The sequence below is a fragment of the Thermobia domestica genome, chromosome 10, assembly GCF_964235325.1.
Source record: "Thermobia domestica chromosome 10, izTheDome1.hap1.1, whole genome shotgun sequence".
Classification (NCBI taxonomy): domain Eukaryota; kingdom Metazoa; phylum Arthropoda; class Insecta; order Zygentoma; family Lepismatidae; genus Thermobia; species Thermobia domestica.
In genome coordinates, this window is record NC_137463.1 from 82737280 (window position 1) to 82761174 (window position 23895).

At 35.4% G+C, this 23895-nt stretch overlaps 4 non-coding genes across 4 annotated transcripts; 2 read left to right on the top strand and 2 right to left on the bottom strand.

Moving 5' to 3' along the window:
• Positions 1-18645: 18645 nt before the first annotated feature.
• TRNAM-CAU (transfer RNA methionine (anticodon CAU)) lies at positions 18646-18718 on the bottom strand. The gene has a single exon. It is a non-coding gene; the product is annotated as a tRNA-Met (tRNA).
• A 457-nt stretch (positions 18719-19175) lies between these two features.
• On the top strand, positions 19176-19241 carry TRNAK-UUU (transfer RNA lysine (anticodon UUU)). Its single transcript has one exon. It is a non-coding gene; the product is annotated as a tRNA-Lys (tRNA).
• Positions 19242-23110: 3869 nt separating this feature from the next.
• TRNAI-UAU (transfer RNA isoleucine (anticodon UAU)) lies at positions 23111-23183 on the top strand. The gene has a single exon. It is a non-coding gene; the product is annotated as a tRNA-Ile (tRNA).
• A 271-nt stretch (positions 23184-23454) lies between these two features.
• TRNAM-CAU (transfer RNA methionine (anticodon CAU)) lies at positions 23455-23527 on the bottom strand. Its single transcript has one exon. It is a non-coding gene; the product is annotated as a tRNA-Met (tRNA).
• Positions 23528-23895: the final 368 nt, after the last annotated feature.

A 23895-nucleotide genomic window follows, 5' to 3' on the forward strand; every position in this document is an offset into this window, starting at 1 on the left:
CTTATATCATATCCTGTTTATTGATGTGGCGATTGTCATTTTGGTTTGTAACAAATCTCAAAAAAATCTGATATATGCGAAAGCGAAGTGATATGTTCTTGCAATTTAATCGATGTTTCTTCCTTCTAAAGACAATCATAATGCCAAACACCTCTGATTTTATTTTGTTGCGTCCTCACCAATGCAGTAAGAAACTGGATTGACAATATAAGCTGACTTTTATTTTTCATTTTTTTTAAATCTCAGATGGATATAATGGAAACTATACAACGCAGTGGCGTAGGGTGGACACCGAGTCCCCATTGAGCAACATGTGCATTAACCTTTACTATGTTAAACATATGTAAACAAATACTTGAAATTATATAAACCCGGGAGCTTGAGCCATTCTTCCTTGATGTAATTCTGTGAACGCTATTGATGACATGTGCGTCCATATTTTTTTCTGTAATTTCTCATACTCCCATATTCAATTTGCACGTTCTTCCTTATTGGCGCGAGAGTTAGTGAAGTTTCCACCATTCGACGCGATCGTTATTTATGTGTCTGTGCATTGTGTCTACGTATCTATCCTGGCGTCTGTTCCGGGAGAACGCTCCTAACATTCTTCTAACAAGTAAACCTTACGTTTGGGTGAATCGAGTTGCTGACTGAGACATATATGAGAAAGTAGTACTAAATGTGGTCAGTATTTCAGTGAAGTTTTAGGTGCGAAGCTCCAGGGGTTTAGGAGATACAGCTACCAGAACATCACATGGAAGTACATAATAGTCTTCATACAGTTGGAAGTAAAAACTCTGTAAGACCTCTTGTAACGACAAAAGGTGAATAACAAATATATAGGTACTACCATGAGCAAAATAAATGACGCGTCTCTTTATTTTGAAGTTTTTTGAAAATATCTCCGTTTTCTTTATATGTTCGAAATTTCGGAAGGTTTCCCCAGCAGGACAGGTTAATAACAAACCCGTTTTTAATATTTGTGTTAGATATTAGCTTAAAATAAAGAAATTAGAAGCAAAAAACATTAAATCGACAGAAATCTCGAGAATTACCAACTCTGCTAAAGTGGGAAATTTTCAAGAACACGAGGGAATTCTGCATTTCAACACGAAGCAGCGACATCTATGTCATTGAGAGAAATGTGGATTAAATCTACAAACTAAACTTTTAACGAATATTTCTAGTATGTCTTATTATATGCATTATCTGCAAACTCCAAATATATGAATATATGCTAAGTATTAACACAAAGATAGAGCAAATAGTGGAAATTATCTATGGAAAAGGACGAATTGGTAGGACGATCGTAATGAAATATCGTCTTTACCGGAACAGGCTCAGTTCACGTAAAAAAAAACAAATAGCTCAGTTAGTTAAGGCAACGAGTCTGTATGCTGAAAGTAGCGGGTTCGATCCCGTGGAAGTGCCGTTATCATTTTTATCACTACACTACGGTTATTTTTTTATTTTTTTATTCGGGAAAGAATCAAATTGTAACGTATGTGTAAAACTCATGACGATACCAAAAAAAGAAAAAATGCTGTTGACGCACTTGCATTATCGTCCCTAATTTTGTTTGCAAACAGTTTCGTAATTATTTCCCCTGTGCTCACTGCTCACCATATGCTCTCTGGCGCATAACGAATGTTTCCCAGTAAATGTTAATTCTAATTTGGAGAATTTTATAAAGTTTCACAATATTTCTCACTAGATAGTCTTCTGTCTACGTGTTTGGATATTTTGATAACAGATTTCCCTATTAAGTGTTTAATTTTCCCTAGATGTTTAATTACGGAAAAGTTTTACAATGTATTTGTATTGAATTGAAATTGTTTTGAATTTACTACATAAGGTAAGTAGACCGAAGGAGGAGAACTCAAGTAATTGATATTATACGTAAAAGCAACCTATTGTAGAATGATGATGCTTCTTACCTTCAGCACATAATCTTTACGTTAGAGAGTCAGACAGAGAAAAATCCTGGTTTTTCCTCCTCTATGACCACCCATCTTAAACCTCTACATATCATTGTTCGTCTCACAAAATTTCGGTGCTCCAAAAACATTCAAATAATAATAATAATAATAATAATAATAATAATAATAATAATAATAATAATAATAATAATAATAATAATAATAATAATCCTGAATATGCCATCCTTACATAATGTAGGATATCTTAGTTTCCTAGTTTAAATCTTAAATATCTTAGTTTAAAATGCTTTCTTTAGTACTTATTTGAGCAACCATGTAGGAGGGGGTACGACTTTTTATTTTGCCCCTCTCATTTCAGTAGCCTTCCAACAGAAAGTAATTTTTAAAAAGCAGGACAGACAAAATGAATAAGAAATATATTTACAGCATCCTCTCCCCTTTCATGATTGGAATAGCACGTAATATTTTTTATTCTACGAAAGATGGCCCTGTGCGGTTAGGGGTAGATAACTAAAAAAATACCTAATATATAGCGCCCCTTGATTGTAATATTACCGCTTCTTTATTTGTACGAGGGAGCCCCTACACAATCAAGGGTGACAAAAAGAATAGGAAGAGTGTCTATTGATTCCAGTGGTGGATCCAGCACGAACTCCTGGGGGAGGGGAGGGGAAGTGAAACATTCTTTTGATAATGTGAAGCTGTCACAAATTACCAGTTAACTAAACTAAACAATAGTGGGGGGAACTGGAACCCAGTCAGTTTAAATTGATGTAAAAGTTTAATTTTTGGATTCATATTAAAGTTTTGGTTTCAAATGAGAATTTCAGTCCAAGTGGTCAATGATCAAATCTCGTGGGGCTCTTCAGTGTAGGCTAATACGGCCCCCTTATGAGAAAAGGCAAAATTATTAACATGTTTATAACTTTCGAATTTTTCGTCTATTTTAAAGAAATATATTGCTTCGTATTAAAGTGTTGGTTCCAAATGACAAACTCAGTCCGAGTGGACAATGATCAAATCTCCGGGGGGGTCTTCAGTATAGGGGGCTACGGCTCCCTTATGGGAAAAGGCAAAAATATGAAAATGCTTATAACTTCCGAATTTTCCGTCTATTTTAAAGAAATTATTGGCTTCATATTAAAGTCTTGGCTTCAAATGACAATTTCAGTCCGTGTGGACAATGATCAAATCTCGGAGGGCTCTTAGGTGTAGGGGTTTCGGCTTCTTTATGGGACAAGATTCACGTAGTTGATATTGCAAAATTGTTTTGTATATATAAGTGGAAACTTGCACCATTTGGTTAATTTTACCTCTTATGTTTTGCAGATTCATATTCCAAGCAATAGTTACTTCGCAGAGCTAAAAGAAGGCACTTACTAGTTTCATTAAAATGAAATGTCTTTTATGAGAGGAGCAGACGAACGAACAGGCACCCAAACGTTGGTTGAGTCGTACGGTTGAAACTCGTTAAGCTCGCTTCAATTATTATTATTATTATTATTATTATTATTATTATTATTATTATTATTATTATTATTATTATTATTATTATTAATAATAATAATAATAATAATAATAATAATAATAATAATAATAATAAGGCATTGCAGGGACCTTTGGTGCAGGGGGTCCGTGGCTCGATTCCACTTCGTGCCAAGTGAAATTTGAGGTGGACAAATACCGTGTGCATGGGTATGTGTTTTCTTAAGATTTTCCATTTTCCTCCCACTTTCTTCATTTCACCATTTCATTCATCATCATTCTCCCTTAGCGTAGGTGCATAATCGTCCAACGTTAAACTAGATATTGCAATTTCAATAATAATAATAATAATAATTAATTCAACTGAAAGGACTGTAATTTATGTGGACAGCAATTATCATAAATATGCAACCATTATAAAAACAATGCTTTGAGTAGAAAGATAATCCTTCCCAAGTGTTAACGAATGCGCACGAGATAAGACATGTCTCGAGAAAGAGACAAGACGCGCTTTGTGACATCCAAGATAATACGAGGCAAATGTTTTGGACACGAGATAGCTTGTAAAATGTCTCGTCTTGTCTGGAATGTCTCGAAAACAAAAGTCTAAGTTTTAAAATTATTTTTCAAGATCTATTCTCTCAGAAGTAGTTCTCTGCCTTAAAATTAATAACGACATTTGTGATTTAAAAAAAGATAAACAATGCCTAAAGTTAATAGTTAACTTTTCGAAAAGAAGCTTCATTAAGGGTGAACCAGGGTCAAAATTCGCCAGGGTCTTTTCTGAGAAAATCGTCGAGAAAAAGTCACCTCCAAGAATAAACTACCCCTCGTAAATTTTTCTAAGAGAAATATATGATACTGCAATATAGGGTTGTTAATTAAATATTGATTAATGAAAAATAAACAAAATTGTTAAAACCATTTTTGAGAAAATAGCGTTTTTCGATTTTCGGCTGTTTGTAAACCACACTTATTTTAGGTGGTAGGAAAAAATGGAAAAGCTCCTGTAAGAATACTAAGTAAACCCTAAGTTTAAAATTTGGTGTAGATAAGTTGAACGGTATGGCCTCAAGGCGAGTGCATATAAAAGTGTGCCGAACGGACGGACCGGAAGGACGGGTGTGGAAAAGTCACATTTTCGAGAAAACCGTGGAGGAAAAACACCCCCAAGAGTAAACTACCCCTCGCATATTTTTTTCAGGACAAACGAGTTTTGCCATATTGTTCGGTTATTAACGAAATATTTATTTTTGAAATATGAATAAACTCTTTTGAGTCGTTTTTGAGAAAATCGCCCAGGCAACACTCCACCAAGAATAAACTACCCCTCGCATTTTTTTTAGGACAAACGAGTTATGCCATATTTATAAGTTATTAATGAAATCTTTATTTATGAAATATGAACGAAAACATTTGAGTCCATTTTGAGAAAATCACTGAGAAAAAACTCACCCCCTTAGTATAAACTACCCCTTGTAGATTTTTCCCAGATAAATGCCTTATACCACAAAATAGGGTTGCTAATTAAATATTGATTTATAAAAAAAGAAAGAAAACAAGATCGTTAGAGCCAGTTATGAGAAAATATTTTTTTTTATTTTCATCGTACAGAAAACTACCCTTGTTTTGGGAGTAGGAGAGAAATAAAAAAACTATAGGAAATACTATGAAAATCTTAAACTAAAATTTGGTGCAGATAAGTTGAACATACCGTAAATTTTTCAACTAATTTACGGTATGTTCAAGTATGGCTTCTAGGCGAGGTATGGCTTCAGGTATGGCTTCTAGGCGAGTGCACAGAAAAGTGTAGCGAACGGACGGACGAACTGATGGACATGTATCGAAAAATAACTTTTTCGGTGTTAGGGGCTATAATACGTATAAATTCGTTGAAATCTCAAATTTGATTTTTTTTCGAACACCATACTTTTTTCTCTCATTTGTCACTTCAAAGTAAAAGGAACTCAGAACTACAGATAAAAGACACCTACTTTTACACATAGACATTTATTGATTTAAAACTGTTTTAGTTTATCATTTCACTTCCAATTGAAAGGTTTTACAATGATTAACGGCATACCAATGACGAGACGGAAGTTTTCAGGAAGTAAATGCATTCAGAAGTCTAGACTGCATTACAGCCTGTTTTTATTTCTGCAATTGTTAACAGCTATAATTTCGTCCAAACGCTACATGAAATAATTTTTGGTTGAAGTTCAGACTTGGTTGAAGTTTTGTCTTAACGGTTATACATTTTTTCTTTCTTATTTCATCGTTACACATAAGAACAAAATGTTATGGTGAGTGGATAGATTCGAACCTACGAACATTGAGTTTATATTCTTCCAACACTTTACCAATGGACCAAGCTTTGTCTTCACGTTAACGCCCGGTTACAGGGTTTACTACGATTTAAATAAAATGGCTGGCTGTTAGAATTCCCTGCTCACATATTTCGATAAATAATTTTCATTGCTTCGTAGATACGTAGAGCAATGTTTAGATACACATTTTAGGAGAGTGAATTTTGGTGTATATAATAATTTCATGCCAGGTAAAAGCTAGATAAGTTTTGATAAAATGTTTCATATGTAGTTCTCAATAATAAGCTTGCTGTCCGGAGTGAAGTTCCAAGGTTCAGCATTGCCTAGCAGTTTTTGCTATTAATATCCCTTCTAACAATATTGGCAGTGGACAAAAGTTAGCCCGTGTTGAAGCTTTTTGCTCCTAATTTAGTTATTTTACTTATTTAAGGAATATATTGAAAATTGTCAGCAGGCACGTATGCAGTAATTTATTTCGGGAGAAGTCCGACTTCAATATTAGGATAAATTATAATAAAATTTAAAAGATAATCCTTAAATTTAGGCTAAATTTACAGAGAAGTTGGGATTTCAGAGGGGAGTCCGGACCACCTGGACCCACCCCTAAATGCGTCCTTGTTTGTCAGTAACGTTTCCTCATTTTGAAACCCTCAAAAACTTCGGATATATAAAGGAAAACGAGTTATTTTCGATAAAATATCACTTCAGAAGACGCGACAGTTTTATTGCACATGGTGGTATCCCAAGTTCACAAGGGCAAGAATTCATTAATTTTGATTCTCTGTGATTGTACTCTATCGAAAGGTTAGGTTTGTAACATATTACTCCTACGAACAAGCATGACTGGCAGATAGGAATACTGAACATAACTCCAGAGAAATGCATGCTGAACTTACGTTTATAGCTACGCTTTGGTGATTTGCCCTCAAGGTCAATCGAGTGGTAATTCAGTTCCGTCCCTGTTTTTAAGCCATGTTCGTATTACTTCGAACAGTTTTGATAATGAAAAGCATGCCTCTTAATATAACAGACTTCTTTCGCGTAAGAAATCGAAACTCAATTGGTCAGAGCAACTAGTCTGTAAGAATTAGGTTGTTAGTTAGTTAGGAGCCCAGTACGAGTAAGGGTTTTTATTACTATTGTTTTTATCTTTTTTAGTGAGGAAAAATCAAATTGTGACATCGCGATATCAAATGTATTTGATTAGGTAGCTTTGTCTTAGCTAAACTTTAAACATCAGTAACCGTCGAAATTATTTCACCAACTGATCACTTACTGAACATTTCAAACACGTCAAACCAGTGGCATAACATGAAGGTTAACCTCTCCTCCGCAGTCCTTAGTTATGCGTCCGTACTTTCAAGGCCGGACTAAGGGCCGGGCGACTGCCCGGGGCGCCAGAGAAAGAGGGGCACCAAAACGAGCCTCAAAAAGTAAATTTTATACTGAAGTTTTCTACTGAAGTGCTTTCTACTGAAGTTTTTGGTTTATATTCTTGTAAAGTAGTGGCAATTATATGATCCTTTTTCCATTTCACTATGGAAGAAGAGTGTTTCATAGTACTAAGGGGGCTGTATCGAAAAATTGAGAGATGGCATGTAGAATAAAGAGTGCCGGGAATTAAGTATTGTTTGTTTGTTTGCTTGAGTTTAGCGTTCCACGGTTATGCCTTAATGGGCAAGGGAGATGTGGATACTAATTATAGTGGAATCCGAACCACTTTTATCGTTCAACAGTAATCCACCGGGAATTGGACCCGGTACCACAGAAGGCAGGCGTGCTAGCCACTAGACCAGGGGGGTGGAGTTGGTATTGTTTATAGCGGGCCATATTGTTTGTGAACTTTTCCTAGGTAATGGATTTCTTTTTGGAAATGGGTTTAAAACAGGGGCGTCATTTAGGGAGGGCAGGGAGGGGCATTTGCCCCCCGTGAGTTTGAGATGTATATAGATTTTATCATTAGAATAGTAGTAAATCAGTGAAAAACGCGAAATTTTACTTATATCAAGAGGTCTTGCCGCCCCCAAGCAAAATCTGAAATGACGCTCCTGGTTTAAACTATTAAAAACACTATGATAAAATGTAAAATATAGGCTACTACTAGGGGAAAGGCGCCAAAAAGTCACTTTGCCCGTGTGAAAATTTGGCCTGCTCCGCCCCTGCGTACTTTCTGTATATTTTTTGGCCTTGCAGCTTGTGCGGTCCCCACGCCACATTGTTGCGGGGGCGCTATTTACGCCTACCCTTCGAACATAATTCAATAACTGTTTAAGAAATTCTACCATCAGCGTGAAAACGGGAATATATTTTTCTAATAGTCCCATAGAACTTTCACTCAGAATGCCAGATGCAATTTTTCAGAGTGGGCTCTGGCTAAGTAGAAGGAAGATCTGTTTCCTAAGTAAGTTTCTTTCAGAAAGTTTGCTATTTCTTTAACAGTGATGTAAACAAATATACTTATCGTTATTAGCTCGACACCAAACCATCCTGGACAAATCCCTCTAGAACAATGATCGGCAAAAGTTATTCTGCATAATTTTATAAGCGACTCAAGGGTGAAACACTTGTTAACGAAAGCAATGTTGTGTATATACTGCCTTGTTTCTGACAAAATATAAAGTTTTTTGTAATCTTTAGACACTTTTCCTATTCTTTTTGTCACCCTTGGTTGTGTAAGGAAGCCTCGAACAAATAAAGAAGAGGTAATATTACAGATAAGGGGCGCTATAAATATATTTGGTATTTCTTTTGTTACCTAACCATAACGGCCTAGGGTCGTCTTCAGTAGAATAAAAAATGCTACGTGATATTACATTCACGAAGGAGGAAAGGATGCTCTAAATATATTTCTTATTCATTTTGTCTGCCCTGCTTCTGAGAAATTATATACCTTCTGTTGGAGGGTGCTGAAAAGAGAGGAGGGGAAATAAAACGTCGTGCCCCCTCATACATTTTAAATTTTGTGACGTGGTTGCTCAAATTATTACTAAAGAAAGCACTTTAAACTAAGATGTGTAAAGTTACAACATTATGTAAGGGTGGCATATTCATTAATAATAATAATAATAATAATAATAATAATAATAATAATAAGAAATATGAATGTCTTTGGAGAGCCGAAATTATGTTAGACGAACAATGATATGTAGAGGTTTAAGATGGGTGGTCATAGAGGAGGAAAAACCAGGATTTTTCTCTCTCTGACTCTCTAACATTAAGATTATGTGCTGAAGGTAAGAAGCATCATCATTCTACAATAGGTTGCTTTTACGTAGAATATCTATTACTTGAGCTCCCCTCCTTCGGGCAACTTTGCTTATGTAGTAAATTCAAAACAATTTCAATTTAAGACAAATATTTATAGAGAAAATTAAACATTTAATAGGGAAATCTGTTATCAAAATATCCAAACACGTAGATAGAAGACTATGTAGTGAGAAACATTGTGAAACTATAAAATTCTCCAAATTAGAATTAACATTTACTGGAAAACATTCGTTATGCATCAGTGAGCACAGGGGAAATAATTACGAATCTGTTTGCAAACAAAAATTAGAGACACTAATGCAAATGCGACGATATTTTCTCTCTCTTTTTTTTTTTTTTTTTTTTTTTTTTTGGTATCGTCATGAGTTTTACACATATGTTACAATTTGATTCTTTCCCAAATAAAAAATAAATAAAATAAGCTTAGTGATAAAAATGACAACAGTACTTCCACGGGATTCGAACCGTCTACCTTCGGTATACAAACTCGTTGCTTTACCTAACTGAGCTATTTGCTCTCTTACGTAAGCTGAACCTGTTCTACAGTAAAGACGATATTTCATTACGATTGGGCTAACAATTCGTCTTTTTCCATAGGTAATTTCCACTATTTGCACTATCTATACGTTAATACTTAGCATAGATTCATATATTTGGAGTTCGCTGATAATGCATATAATAAGACATACTAGAAATATTTCGTTAAAATTTTCGTTTGTAGATCTAATCCACGCTTCTCTCAATGACATAGATGTCGCTGCTTCGTGTTGAACTGCAGAATTCCCTCGCGTTCTTGAAAATTTCCCACTTTAGCAGAGTTGGTAATTCTCAAGATTTCTGTCGATTTAATGTTTTTTGCTTCTAATTTCTTTATTTTAAGCTAATATCTAACACAAATATTAAAAACGGGTTTGTTATTAACCTGTCCTGCTGGGGAAACCTTCCGAAATTTCGAACATATAAAGAAAACGGAGATATTTTCAAAAAACTTCAAAATAAAGAGACGCGTCATTTATTTTGCTCATGGTAGTACCTATTAGGACTAGAGGGAAGTCATATAGTAAGGGTATACCTGACGGCGGCCATCTTGAAATCCGCCATTTTGAATTAAGGTTAAGTTTTTAAAATAGGAATAGGGTCATGTGATACATGATTTAAGGCTCAAATTTAATCAGAAGAACAATGGTGACGTTAATTTTGATTTACGCGCAGTTGGTAAAATGTTACAGGGAAATTAAATATTGTTGCAGCATATGTATTAGTCCTTTACCCCACATTGTAAATTTCGTGTTAATGATAATAATTAAATAAAAAGCAGGTGGATAAATATTAGGTCTATGGTAAGAGTTGCCTTGATGGCGGCCATGTTCAAATCCGCCATTTTGAATCAAACAAAAGTTTTAAACAAAACGCATAACATTGACACCTTATTAATAGCAAATTTTACCATAAATCCAACGGTATAACCATATTTGCTTTTTCATTTACCAGCATTTGTTATCGCATAAACAAGTTGCTAATTTAAGGAAAAATGACCAAAGTGGAATTGAGTCATAATTGAACTTGGGTCTTTCTTCCAGAAAAGTCCTCAGTTAGTACAATCAATATGTCGTTCAGAAAAGAATGCATGACTTGCACAAATGCTCTGCTCACAGTGAGCACACCTGACAAAGGCAATCGAGTTACACTTGACACATTTGTCGTTAACAATTCCGTCAAAGCAGTAGTCGTAAGGAGCGATCCATTTAATTTTGTGCTGGTTAATGATAAAGCAAAAATGGTTATGGTAAAATTTGCTATTAATAAGGTGTCAATGTTATGCGTTTTGTTTAAAACTTTTGTTTGATTCAAAATGGCGGATTTGAACATGGCCGCCATCAAGGCAACTCTTACCATAGACCTAATATTTATCCACCTGCTTTTTATTTAATTATTATCATTAACACAAAATTTACAATGTGGGGTAAAGGACTAATACATATGCTGCAACAATATTTAATCTCCCTGTAACATTTTACCAACTGCGCGTAAATCAAAATTAACGTCACCATTGTTCTTCTGATTAAATTTGAGCCTTAAATCATGTATCACATGACCCTATTCCTATTTTAAAAACTTAACCTTAATTCAAAATGGCGAATTTCAATATGGCCGCCGTCAGGTATACCCTTACTATATGACTTCCCTCTAGTCCTAATAGGTACCCATACATTTGTTATTCACCTTTTGTCGTTACAAGAGGTCTTACAAAGCTTTTACCTCCAACTGTATGAAGACTATTCTGTAATTCCATGTGATGTTCTGGTAGCTGTATCTCCTAAACCCCTGGAGCTTCGCACCTAAAACTTCACTGAAATACTGACCACATTTAGTACTACTTTCTCATATGTGTCTCAGTCAGCAACTCGATTCACCCAAACGTAAGGTTTACTTGTAAGTTTAATGGAGCGGTTCCCAACCTTGTTTATCTGGCGCTCTCCTTCGTAAGCTCTGCATTCTTCACGCTTCCTCCTGCTAGTCATGAGAAACTGAAAATGTTACACACAGTGGTGCTACTCAGCCGGTTCGCACCGGTTCGCTAGAACCGCTTGTTAAAAGATTTTGAGTTCGCAGAACCGTTTGTTTTACCCACTGGTGCAAATCCCGGGGGTTGAGCGGGACATGTACCCTTCAATCTTGGAACTGGGAGACTGTCCTCTCCAATAATCCGATTTAAAATGTGAAATATAAATGTGAAATGTGAAATGTAAATGTTTTTTGGGGGGAGAAATGTGATGATTTGTGTCCAATTGCCACAAAGGAAAATGAGATGAAATTGATGTCCCTCCAGAATAAGCCTTAAATTTACCCGCCTCCCAATGTTGAAATGAACTCTGCTCCCCTAATCCTCCACAGCATTCAACTCCTTAAATATTTTGAATATCACTTTTATATATATATACAGCGTTTTGTATCTGAAAGTAAAAGTGCGAGTACGCTGGATATCAAGACATAATGGTTAAAAAGTTGCATATTTTTCAGGATTTTATTATTATTATTATTATTATTATTATTATTATTATTATTATTATTATTATTATTATTATTACTATTATTATTAACGATAATTCTTATAATGTCTAGCAGCATATGGTTGCAGTCTTGGAATTTAACCCTTTAATTGGCAAGCATTGAAAGCATTGCAATTAAAATATTCAGTTTGCTTTTATTTTTAAACCATGTCTTTCTGATCATAATTTCGTAATTTTAAAAGTATTTTTGTACTTTGGTTACAAAGTACAGAATGTTTATTTCAAAGCAACATTGTCATTAAATAGGTCTTATGTGTTATTACTGAGCAGCATTGCCCTATTATGGTCAAATATGATAAGAATATTTTCAGAAATTAGCAGCAGTTTCTTTGAAATATCTTCCTACAGAGCAAGAAACCACAAATAAAAAAATAAAAATAAAAAAAAAAAACTTTCGCGGAACGTAGGAGATAAAGCTTCTACAATACAAACTTTGACTGTCCCCTGTTGACGAAGATTAGAAATATCTAAACAAGCGACCCGAAAATCATGTATCTGAATATTGTATGAAAGCATTAATGCCAATTAAATGACTGAAGTTATAATTCGTGCGGATGACGCAATAGAATGCGATGTTGCCTGAGAGCAACACTGCCAAATAAAGGGTTAAGTTCTTACGTACATGGGTTAAGTTCTTACGTACATATATATAAAGATGCTTTTAAAATGCTTTAAAATGATTCTTACATTTTAATTTTATAATACAATAAATATAATGATAATCAAAATTTCTTAGTAATTTCTTTCTTGCTGTTTCTCGTTTTGTATACAGACGAAAGTAAGCTGCTTTGTTTTCAAAAGGCATCAAGAGTTCCACAAATACTGAATTTTAATAACAACACACATACAGCACATTGTTCACATAATGTTCTTCAGAATACTAATCGTGTTACCAAAATATTCTACAAACCTCTACTAAATGAATGGATAAACTTTGCGATAAAAAAATCTAGCAAATGTTTTCACCTAATCCTCTTCCTAATAATAGATAAAGACAATTAATTGGATACATTACAATAGGAACTAAGCAAAGCCGTCAGTGCGGAGAAAGTACAGAGGTGGTGTCCCATCATAATTTTTGTCCTAGCTTTCAGTTTAGTCGAAGTTCAGCGACAAACAAATTTGTTGGGATCATTTCGTTGTGGGCGGTCAGTCTTTTCAGAAAAATAAATCTGGTTGGTTCAGAGACTTTAATGTTTATATTATATAACGTGCAAAAAAAAAAAAAAAAAAAAAAAAGAAAAAAAGAGAGGCGCGAGGATGTGCCAACGAGCGAGAGACAGAAGGTCCCAAATATTTCTAGTCCCTGAATACAATTAACTTCTTCAAGAATGAACAAAGATTCGCAACTCTTTCTCTAGAAAGGAAAAAAAAAGGGAAAGAAATAAAACTTTGATCTTCAATAAAATTATATATTTACTATTTTCGAAGTTTGTCGTTAACTTGTTTTTAAGACAGATGGAATATTCCGTTATCATTAAAAAGGTGCCGCTATGCCGCTGCATACCGCCAGAAATTAAACTCTCTCTCTCTGTATATATATATATATATATATATATATATATATATATATATATATATGTGTGTGTGTGTGTGTGTGTGTGTTGGGACTTTCTCCCCCGTCCCCTCCCCCAATGTTGATGACAGATTTTCGCCGCTGGTTATACCCAAACATAAACAAACAAACACACACCCGGGGATGAGATATCAAGAATGGTGTTCAAATATCAAGAATGAGAACTGGGATCATATGAATGAAATTGTAAGAGTCATTTACTGAATATATTTGAAATGTCATTATTTATATTTGAAACACTATTATCAACAATTGTCGATCTATTTCTGGATAAAATTCTTTCCAATAAATTTTGACAGCAATCTATCATGGACAATTCATTTCTAAGGTATTAACAGTCACTGTATTAGGACACAGTGTAGGCCCTTACCAGTCACTTATGGTATCTTGTAAACAAATGCTTTTGTCTACCTTCTATGTTTCCTACCAGAATTACGTTTATCTATCTATCTGTCAATATACAATCTCTTTCATATATCTATCTATCAGTGGCGGTTATCTCATGTATGTAAGGTAAGCATTGCATACCCAAAGATAAAACGCTCATATTACATTATTATTTATTTTTATTCCAACCGATTTCCGATATCATTCTTTCCCTTTCCTTCCTTGAAATTAGAGCTGAATAGTTGTTGCGAGTTCCTCATACTGTCACTAGAAAGCAGAATAATAGTGTACATCTGTTCTTTAGCGTCATTCTTTGGAAATGCTTGCGGGTCTGGAAGCAATTCTTTGTATTGTCACCCTTAGAGTATGCGATCTGTGGCATTGCTTACCCTACCGAAAGTAAATACAGAAAGACTGCGAAAAAGTGTCAAATTCTCTTGTCATCATTGAAACAAAGTTGTACTAAATCTAGTCAAGAAAAAGACATTTATTAAATTGTATTAACGTGTGTATGCTTTACTGCGATATTTGGTTTTTAAAAGTGTAAAAGTAGAGTGATATACTTGAATCTTGTGCAATGTATGGGAGAAAGGTATGCAATAGCATTTTCTGATTATCGCAGTGGAATCAAGAATACTGTGAAATGGAGTCAGAGCTAGAAGCTAGAAGTAGTTGGGACTGCATAATTTCTGATGTTCTGGTCTAATTTTGCCTCTCCAGCATACGAAAATAAAAATGTGATTCTACAGAGTACTCGTCCAACTCCTCAACTTAATACTTCCACTAAAGTGAAAACATGTATTCGACATTTTAATTTTACAACTATTCATGGTTATGTAATTATTCTTCTACAAACAATATGTAATTATTCTACAAACAATATGTATTACACCGTATGTAATTATTCTTCTACAAAACTTTTTAAAAAATCCAGTCTTGATCATATGCTTGATGAATAAAAGAAAATAAGTGATCAGCAACATAAGGACTGCATTCGTAAAAGCAGGCATTATGAAACGTTTCATTGATATTCGTTTCTTGGCTGAACATGAACAAGCTTTCAGGGGTCAAAATGAGAGTACACAGATCCTTTAAACAGAGGAAATTATGTATAAATGCTAACTCTAATTAACAAATATGATCCATTATTATGCAAGCAATTAGAAAATTCTAACGTTTTCAGTGGATTACCTAATAGAATTCATCATATAATAGAAGCCTCATTGGATTGCCCACCCAAAATAAAATGTTACCACAGGCCACTGCTATCTCTCTTTCTCTCTCTCTCTCTCTCTCTCTCTCTCTCTATATATATATATATATATATATATATATATATATATATATATATATATATATATATATATATATATATATATATATATATATATATACAGAGAGAGAGAGAGAAACGGTTGTTAATAAAATAGAATAGCACCACTGGTTACACAAATATCGTCTGTGAAGAAGTGACGACGCCAACTTCAGTTTCTTTGCTAGGGTGGAAAGCATGTAGAGGAGCAGAGAAATTTTTATGAGGCAGCTATTTTTTATATACTGGAAATAATAGTTTTATGTTACTTGACCTATCTTGCAATACAAAATGTATAGAGAGGCAGTGGCGGGATCGTTCCCTTCTTTGCGTCCCTGTGTCGTCACTGCTGTGAAGTTTGCTATAAAGCTAAATTGTAAAAGATCATCACAAGTGATGCTTTATTCATATTTCACAGTTCATTTTTGTCAGTAACATTGGCCCCTCTTGGTCACTCTCTACGCCTTCTCTCCCAAGGTTGGGAACCACAGTTTTTAATGAATCTCGTTATATGCCTTCCTTCAACTCGTAGAAATAACCACAAAGGTAATTCAATAAGTATCTGCAATCAATTTGTATTATTTATTACCACAAGAGTACAATGATTTTATTCATATCATTTTTCATCATAGTCACCCTGATTTTCAATGTACCTGCCCCCTTGTTTACCCCTTTTTAAGGTAAGCTCCAGGATTGGCCCTTGTGAGTCCCAAAACAGTGTGAACATCACTTTCCCCGCAGAAAGTTGACTCTTGAATTTCTTCTTGACGAGAGATCAGGGGTGCTTCCATTCCATGTTCTTGTGTTTGCTCTCTGGTTCAAAGTGATGAATCCATGTTTCATCTCGAGTGATGATTCCCTGAGGAACGCTTCACCTTCATTAGCATAACTGTTCAGTAGGTGCTGACAAATTCTCATACGGTTTCCTTGTGTTCTTCATAGAGTTTTTTCGGAACCCATCTCGCACAAACTTTGTGAAAGTTGAACCTGTTATACATGATGTCATACGTACAACTGTGACTAATCTGCATAAAAATTGCCCCTTCATCAACAGTCACTCGTCTGTTATTCAGAATCAAGAAACGGACTAATTGAATAATGTCATCAGTTGTTGCTATAGCTAGCACTGGTCTTTCCTCATCCTTCACGCTCGTTCAATCACTTTTGAATTGTTCAATCCATTGCTAAACACTTCGCTGTGGCAACACATTGTTCCCGTATTGTGCTGAAAGTCTTCTATGAATTTCCGCTCTGGAAACAACCTCAGACTACAAAAATCAGATGACACAAAGCTGTTCTTCTTTGGTACACACAGAGAATGGTGTGGCCATCTTTACTTCACAACAGCGCAAAGCGAACTGATGTGATAACACTGCAAACGTGAAGCCAGCGGTGACATCTAGCGTCTGATGACCACACTACGCCATTAAGCCAACTTGAAAAGACTAAAAAACATATTACAGCTTTTTTGAAGCTTCTCAATCATTCGCTCTGGATTAACTTTGAAAAAAAAAAATCATTGAAGAATAAAAGGTTGATTTAACCCAACTTCTCCAATTTTTAAAATACATTTTACAAAACTTTCATTTAAAAACAATGATTTTGATATATTACGAAGTACGTTTGTTGAAATTTTTAACTATTTCCGCTACATGCAGTTGAAGTCAGTCAAAATTGAGGATTCACGTTACCCCATGACTACATGATTATTTTCGGAAAATAAAAACAGTTAACAGTGGAAATAGATTAGCAGCGGGGTTACTAAGTGTAAGTATGTGCACCAACTTAAATTTCTTTACAAACTACAGTCACTACTGATATTTCATGTTCCTCTTCCGTGTTCGCTTCTCGGAATACCAGACAAATTGATAATTAACCAGATCATGAGAGACTAATAGAAAAATCATTTTCAATCATGAAAGAAAAATTATTTTGTTCCTTACAATGATGCAATTATTATGCATTGCTAAAATTCCACATTACCATAACCCACCAGTTTTCGTAAAAAGTTGGGGATGTTTGTGACAGACTTTCGCAGATACTTCAGCGGTACGTCTGCAAGAACTTAGTGAATTCGCTCGTCCAATTCATCAAGAGTTTTTTTTATTTTATTTTATTTTTATGAGCTGAACCTTTCCTTTCGTGTACTTTTAGAGGAACGAGTCACAGGACCTTAGTCCAACACTCATTACTAGCCATTCAAAGGGGCCACGACAAGTCAACAATCGTCATGGAAAATTTGAGTCGAGCCACGCGCGGACAAGAAATGTGAAATGGCGTGACTCACTCTTACATAAAGATTAGGTTGCTGTGATTGTATCATGTATATACAATACCATGAGCATAATCTTCCAGCAATTTAAGATACTATTCCACATTAATTGTGCTCTGAATGATGTATGGATTCACAAATTTCGTAGATATCATGTTGCATCACGCTGTCACCTTTGGGCGATATTGATGTATTTTTAACAACCACCTGGGATACTCTTCTACCCAATAATAACTATTGTGCCGATTAGGAAACCCCCAACATTAAATGCAGTTTCATCGACTCAGAATATTACCGAAAAGATTGGACCAGTCTTCATATCAAGCAAGCAGCATTTCCCTATACTATAGCCGATGATCAGGGTCTTCCGACGATAATTTCTAGCAATAATGAGGTTTCCATGGACGAAAATTCAATTCTTCTCTCAGAACAGTTCCAATTGTGTGCTGGGTTAAACCACTTTCTTCCGATGCCTATCTTTGTGATTTCTGATGATTTCGATTGAATATTTCTTTAACCACTTGCATATTTTCCTCCGTCCTGGATATTCAGTCGCGACCGTATTTCCTAATATCTGCTGCAGAACCTGTGCCCATTAGCTTCAAATAGGAAATCCTTATAGTCTTTGCATCTATCGAGGCACACGGTCTTTTCACACGCCTCTATTTCTGTACATGTACTACGAACTATCATACTTCGTATCAGAATACCATATGAGTCCGCTCACACAAGCTTAGGCATTGCACTATGGCCGCTCCTGATATCTGCAACAACATATGTATAATACATTTTACGATTGTAAGGAATAAAATGTTTTTCGTTTTGTGAAAGTTGGTTAAGTATTAAGAAAGCTGTAAGTAATTTTTAATAGGGCGTTAATTCTTACTCTCCCTTGTATATTAAAATCTCAATAAATGCGGAAACCTGCCCAACGAAGCTTGCAATTTGCATTTTTTTTAAAAATAAAGAACTTCAACCCTCTTGTGTGTTTAATCTTCGAAAAAGCAATGCCCCAGGTGAGGATCGAACTCACGACCTCGAGATTATGAGACTCACGCGCTACCTACTGCGCTACCGAGGCTGTTGAATATAGTCCTGATAACTCAACATAAATAGAAGTTGATATATTAATCAGTTAATAGCATTAATGAATTAATTACAAATAATGATGATAGCTTAGTCATCTTGGATGATTGGACTTTTTATACGTTTGTGTATGGATTGAGCAGAAAGTTCTTAATTTCTTTTATTTCACAAATCCGTTCAATTCATTCGTATTATTTTGGTAATAGCGCAAATTAAGAATATGTGTTCACAAATTCGAGGCTTTTAGAAATTAAATGTAACTTCAGTGGGGGCATTAGTTTCGGAATCCTATCCATGGCACCTAAATTCCGACTAATATAACATGACTAAAATTTATTTATATTTTTGTCTCACAATCGAGTTTCATGTTTTCATCACTCCCCAGTCTCGTTCCCCCATTAACAACAACAACAAAAAAGCCTAGTGTTCAATATACCCTAAATTTGAACTAAGAAATAGCTCAGTCGGTAGAGCGTTAGGCTTTTAACCTAACGGTCCAGGGTTCGAGTCCCTGTCCGGGCGTATGTTTTTGTAACACTTGGATATTTTAGAGTTGGTTTATACGATGATTAGATTAGTTCAAGTCGCTTCACGTAAGTGTTGATGCTGTTTTAGAGTTTATTCTTCGAGGGTATATCCCGTATATCATTGGTGGTATTGGAATTTTTAAAAATGAAAGTGAGTTTAAAAGCTAAATACGGTGTAAATAGGGCTGCATTGTTACAATGTTATTATAATCGAAATAACAGTATAATTCCTTTTTCCATAACAGGAGCTAATATTTCCTGATAAGTGGATCAAGACAACACGCTTCATTGTCAAAATACATATGTATGACCACATAAAATTATATTATTGAAGATAACGTTAGAATTTGGGGAGTGCATAATGTATCATGGAAGAATGATCATTGTTACGTTATCAAGTGCGACAGTTCCCTTGCGTCTGGATTATACAGACACTGTAAAGACAGCGTTAACGCCCCCAATCAGGACAATGACTAAACCATTGGATCATCTATACCAGTGATCGCCAAACCGTCGATTGCGAGCTACTAGTAACTCGCAGAAACGTTTTCGGTAGATCGCGTTAATACTCCGTTAAGCTTGATTCCTCCATTGAGCTGACACTAAGGATTGGAGACGATGATGACAACTGCTTGTTTCTTTATATGCAAGTGTACAGACGGGACATAGAGCACGGTTCCTACATTCGCACCTAACATTCTTTTCCCTTTGCTTCAAGAGAGCTTGATTTCTCCTTTATACCAGCGTTTGTGTGCAAAGATTTATATATTCATATATATATGTGTGGTGTATATAAAATCAGAGGGGGCTTTATTTTTCCCCTGTATATCGTCCTTTTTTCTTTCCCTTTTTCCTTCTGTTTTTGGTTATCATTGCTATTATTACTGTTATTATTATTATTATTCGCTAAATAGTTTGGTTTATGTCGATGTGGCCACAGGTGTGGTTGTTTCACTATAAATGTGGTTATTGTTTCTGTTGTTTCGTTGTTGTTTTTCCGTTTTCTTTATTATGTTTCGTCTTCCGTGTCTCGGTATTTTTTCTGTTATAATTGTTGTTTCACTTGCTTTTAATTTTATTTGTTTGATCTTTTGGTTCGATCTTTCGGTCTGCATTAGCGCCTTTTTTTTTTTTGTGTGTGTGTGTGTGTGTGTGTGTGGTTTGTTTCCGATCTCTCTTTTGTGGTTTCTGGTTGGGATTTTTGACTGTTTTGGTTGTTTTTTTTCCCTCATGGGTTCTAGCTTCAATTTTTTATTCATTCTGTGTTTCCGGTTTTCTTGATTGGATTGTTTTCTGTTTATCTCTTCGTTTGGTATTTTTCCTTTTTCTATTTATTTCTCCTGATTTTCCTTCTTTTCTTTATTGTTTCCTTTTTTATTTTTCCGTTTTGTCTTTTTTCCTTTTTTCTGAGTCCTCTCCCAGAGTTTCTCGTTTGTTTGTGGGCTTGTGGTGTATTTTTGTCTTTAGGAGACAGAATTGTCTTTGATCGGGTTTGGTTTGTTTCCATGGCGAGTCCCCACACACCTATGTTTTTGGCAGGTTTTTCTGTTTCAAATCTTTGTTTTGTACCTAGGATTATTTTCACAGTAGGCTTCAGTTCTGTTTTCGTATAAAGGTTTCTTAGGACCCGTTTCTGTCTGAGTTAACTCCATGTGAACGTAGTCGTTCGCATGGGCAACAGAAACCGGTCCCCCTGTGGTTGAATGTTTGTGCAGGAGAAATGTTTTGCCACCAAATCTAATGTAATAATATACATAAGACTATCCAGCCCTCTCCTGTTTAGTGATGAGGCTGGTGGTTACAGAATTTCTCCCTCGCATTCTTTTTTTGCCCAGCATGTCTCGAGGTGTGATGGTTTGGTGCGAATGCTATTCTTTTTTGCTTTTCATGCTTGGTTGTAGAATTTTGGTGTCTGTGGTATATAGGAGGTCTGTGGGATTTTTTTTCGAGCTGTCAGTATTCTTTGAGGAGTGTTTGTTGTGTCTTTTATTGCTATTTGGTAGAATTATGTTTCAGTTTCTGTGTGAGTTTCTCGGGTTCCTTTTCAGAACAATCTGAATTGTTTCGTGTGTTAAGAAGGGGAAAGTCTTTAACCAGTACTTTCAGTTGGTTGCGGGTTGGAGTTTTGTTTAAGAGATTGCCTATTAATTATTCTTTTCATTTTTTGTTTGTTTTCTGCTTCTGCTTGCTTTTCCTTTCTTTTCTTTCTCTTTTCGTCGTTATTTCGTTGGGTTTGTTGGTGGTGGTTTTTCAGTATTGCTTGTGTAGGGTATGTAAAATTTTAACTCTGTTTTGAAGTTTTGGTGGTCCTAAGAGAGACCCTTGTTCCTTTGTTTTTTTTTTTTTTTTTTTTGGAAGTTTTTCAGAAACTCATAAGGTCTTCTATCGATTTCCTTCTTGGTTTTCCTTGTGGGGTGTTTTTGTTTCCGTCTTTCTGTGGTTTGGTTCTTTTCGGTTGTTGTTCGTTCTTGTTGTTGTTGTGGTTGGAATATTTCTTTTTGGGAAGTCCAGAGCTACTTGTTTTTCTCTGGACTGCCTCTTTTTGTATCATGTGGGCTAAAGCGAGATTTGCGCTTCTCTAGGGCAAGTTCCCCCTTTTTTACATGTTGGTTCTAGTTGTCTGTGGTATTCAATGACTCGTCTGTTTATTTCAATTTCAGTTTTTTTTTTTTTTAAGTATATTTTGTGTGTTTGGTTTCGAAATTGGTTGGTAATTTGGCGTATTCAACCAAGTTCATATCTGATTTTTGAAGCCGTGTTCGATGCTTTCCAAGTTTGGCCCCCTATTTTTTGTTTGGCTTCGTAGTGTTGCGCAAAGCGTCGTAGTAAACTAGCTTGCGTAGTGTTTTTAAGGTTATCTTTCCTTTCCCCGCTCAGCCTTTAGTTGGGCCAAAAGGTTCCGGGTTATTTGCTGGTTTTGGAGTACTGCTCCTTTACTCTTCTCTTCTTTATTTGTTTGGCCTTGATTCACTTCTTTCGGTCTTTGGCTTCTCCATTGTGTAAAAGGGTATTCTTTGTTTTGGGTTTTCCGGAGTTTCACAGTCTTGGAGGGTTCGTATTAAAAAGTACGATTTCACACAGGTATTTACGAGGTATAGGAGTTTTCGTGGTGAGATTGTGCTTTTGTACTGACAAGTAAAGTTTCGATTTTGCGCGTTGCCCCAGAATGGACGGGCTCCAATTATTTCGACAACTCGTCTCGTCAGCCGGGGCTTCTTGCGTGGTTTTCTCGTTGCAGTCTGCTTCCAAAGTCTGCTCAATCCACAAGTACTGTATATGCTTCAGGATCTTAAGGTACTCTCGCAACTATTTTTATAGAATGAGTTTGGCTACGGATATGTAGTCTGAAGTACTCACCAACTACCTATGTAAAAGGTGTTGCGAAAGTACCGCCGGATTCTGAAACATGTATTTTTGGATAGGACACATACTAGTTCTTAGTTGAAGTCTTAACCCACCTACGGTAGGTCCCATAATTTTGCAGCCATGGACCTTTAAAGTTCAGTTTTTCATGTTTTCGGCAGCCTATAACTCCGACAGGAAATATTTGTGCACCCAGGTTGGTCTATACTTTTTGTCTTACCTTGGTATCGAGAATCGCCTCCCAAACGTTGTCGGTGTGGTTTTGAAACATCCTGTATAAACATGTATACGTTTCCCGTTTTCTCCCTCATTGTCACTCTACCAATTCTTTCATCTTCATTCACTTGCCTTAATCATCCGATACCCTTAGTCTAATGGGCATAATCGTGGATCGTTGAACTGAAAGATGTATATATACAAGCTGCGTTGAACTGACAAATTCTCATGCATGCAAGAAGACGAAGAAAATATAAATTGAGAACGTCTGTCCAACAACTGCCTCGATAGCGCAGTAGGTAGCGCGTTAGTCTTATAATCTGAAGGTCGTGAGTTCGATCCTCACTTGGGGCAAGTTTGTTTCACACATAAATATAATCATTATGTCCAACAATCGGATATAATTATTACTGGAAAAACATAGTATGTCTATAATATGTTTTTCCAATGTCTATAATATGTTGATATATAATTGATGTCCAATGTATATAATTGATTATGTCCAACAATCGGATATAATTATTACTGGAAAAACGTAGTATGTCTATAAGATGTTTTTCCAATGTATATAATATGTTATCCGATTGTTGAACATTATTATATATATTTATGTGTAAAAGAAACTTGCCCCGAGTGAGGATCGAACTCACGACCTTGAGATTATGAGACTCACGCGCTACCTACTGCGCTATCGAGGCAGTTGTTAAATGCACGTTCTCAAATTATATTTTCTGAGTCTTCTTGAATGCATGAGAATTTGTCAGTTCAACACAGCCTGTATATATAAATCTTTCAGTTTAACGAATCACTATTATGCCCATTAAACTAAGGGTATCGGATGATTAAGTAAGTGAATGAAGATGAAAGAATTGGTAGAGTGAGAATGAGGGAGAAAACGGGAATCAACTCGAGAAATTCCATAAACACGATGTTGTCCACCACAGACTTACTGTTTGTATCATATAAAATATAGTTAAAAAGAGTAAAGAGAGTCTGGAATAGAAGTTTCAGTTTTGTCCGGTAGATAGCAACACCTAGATGTTTTTTTTTTTTTTTTTTTTTTTTG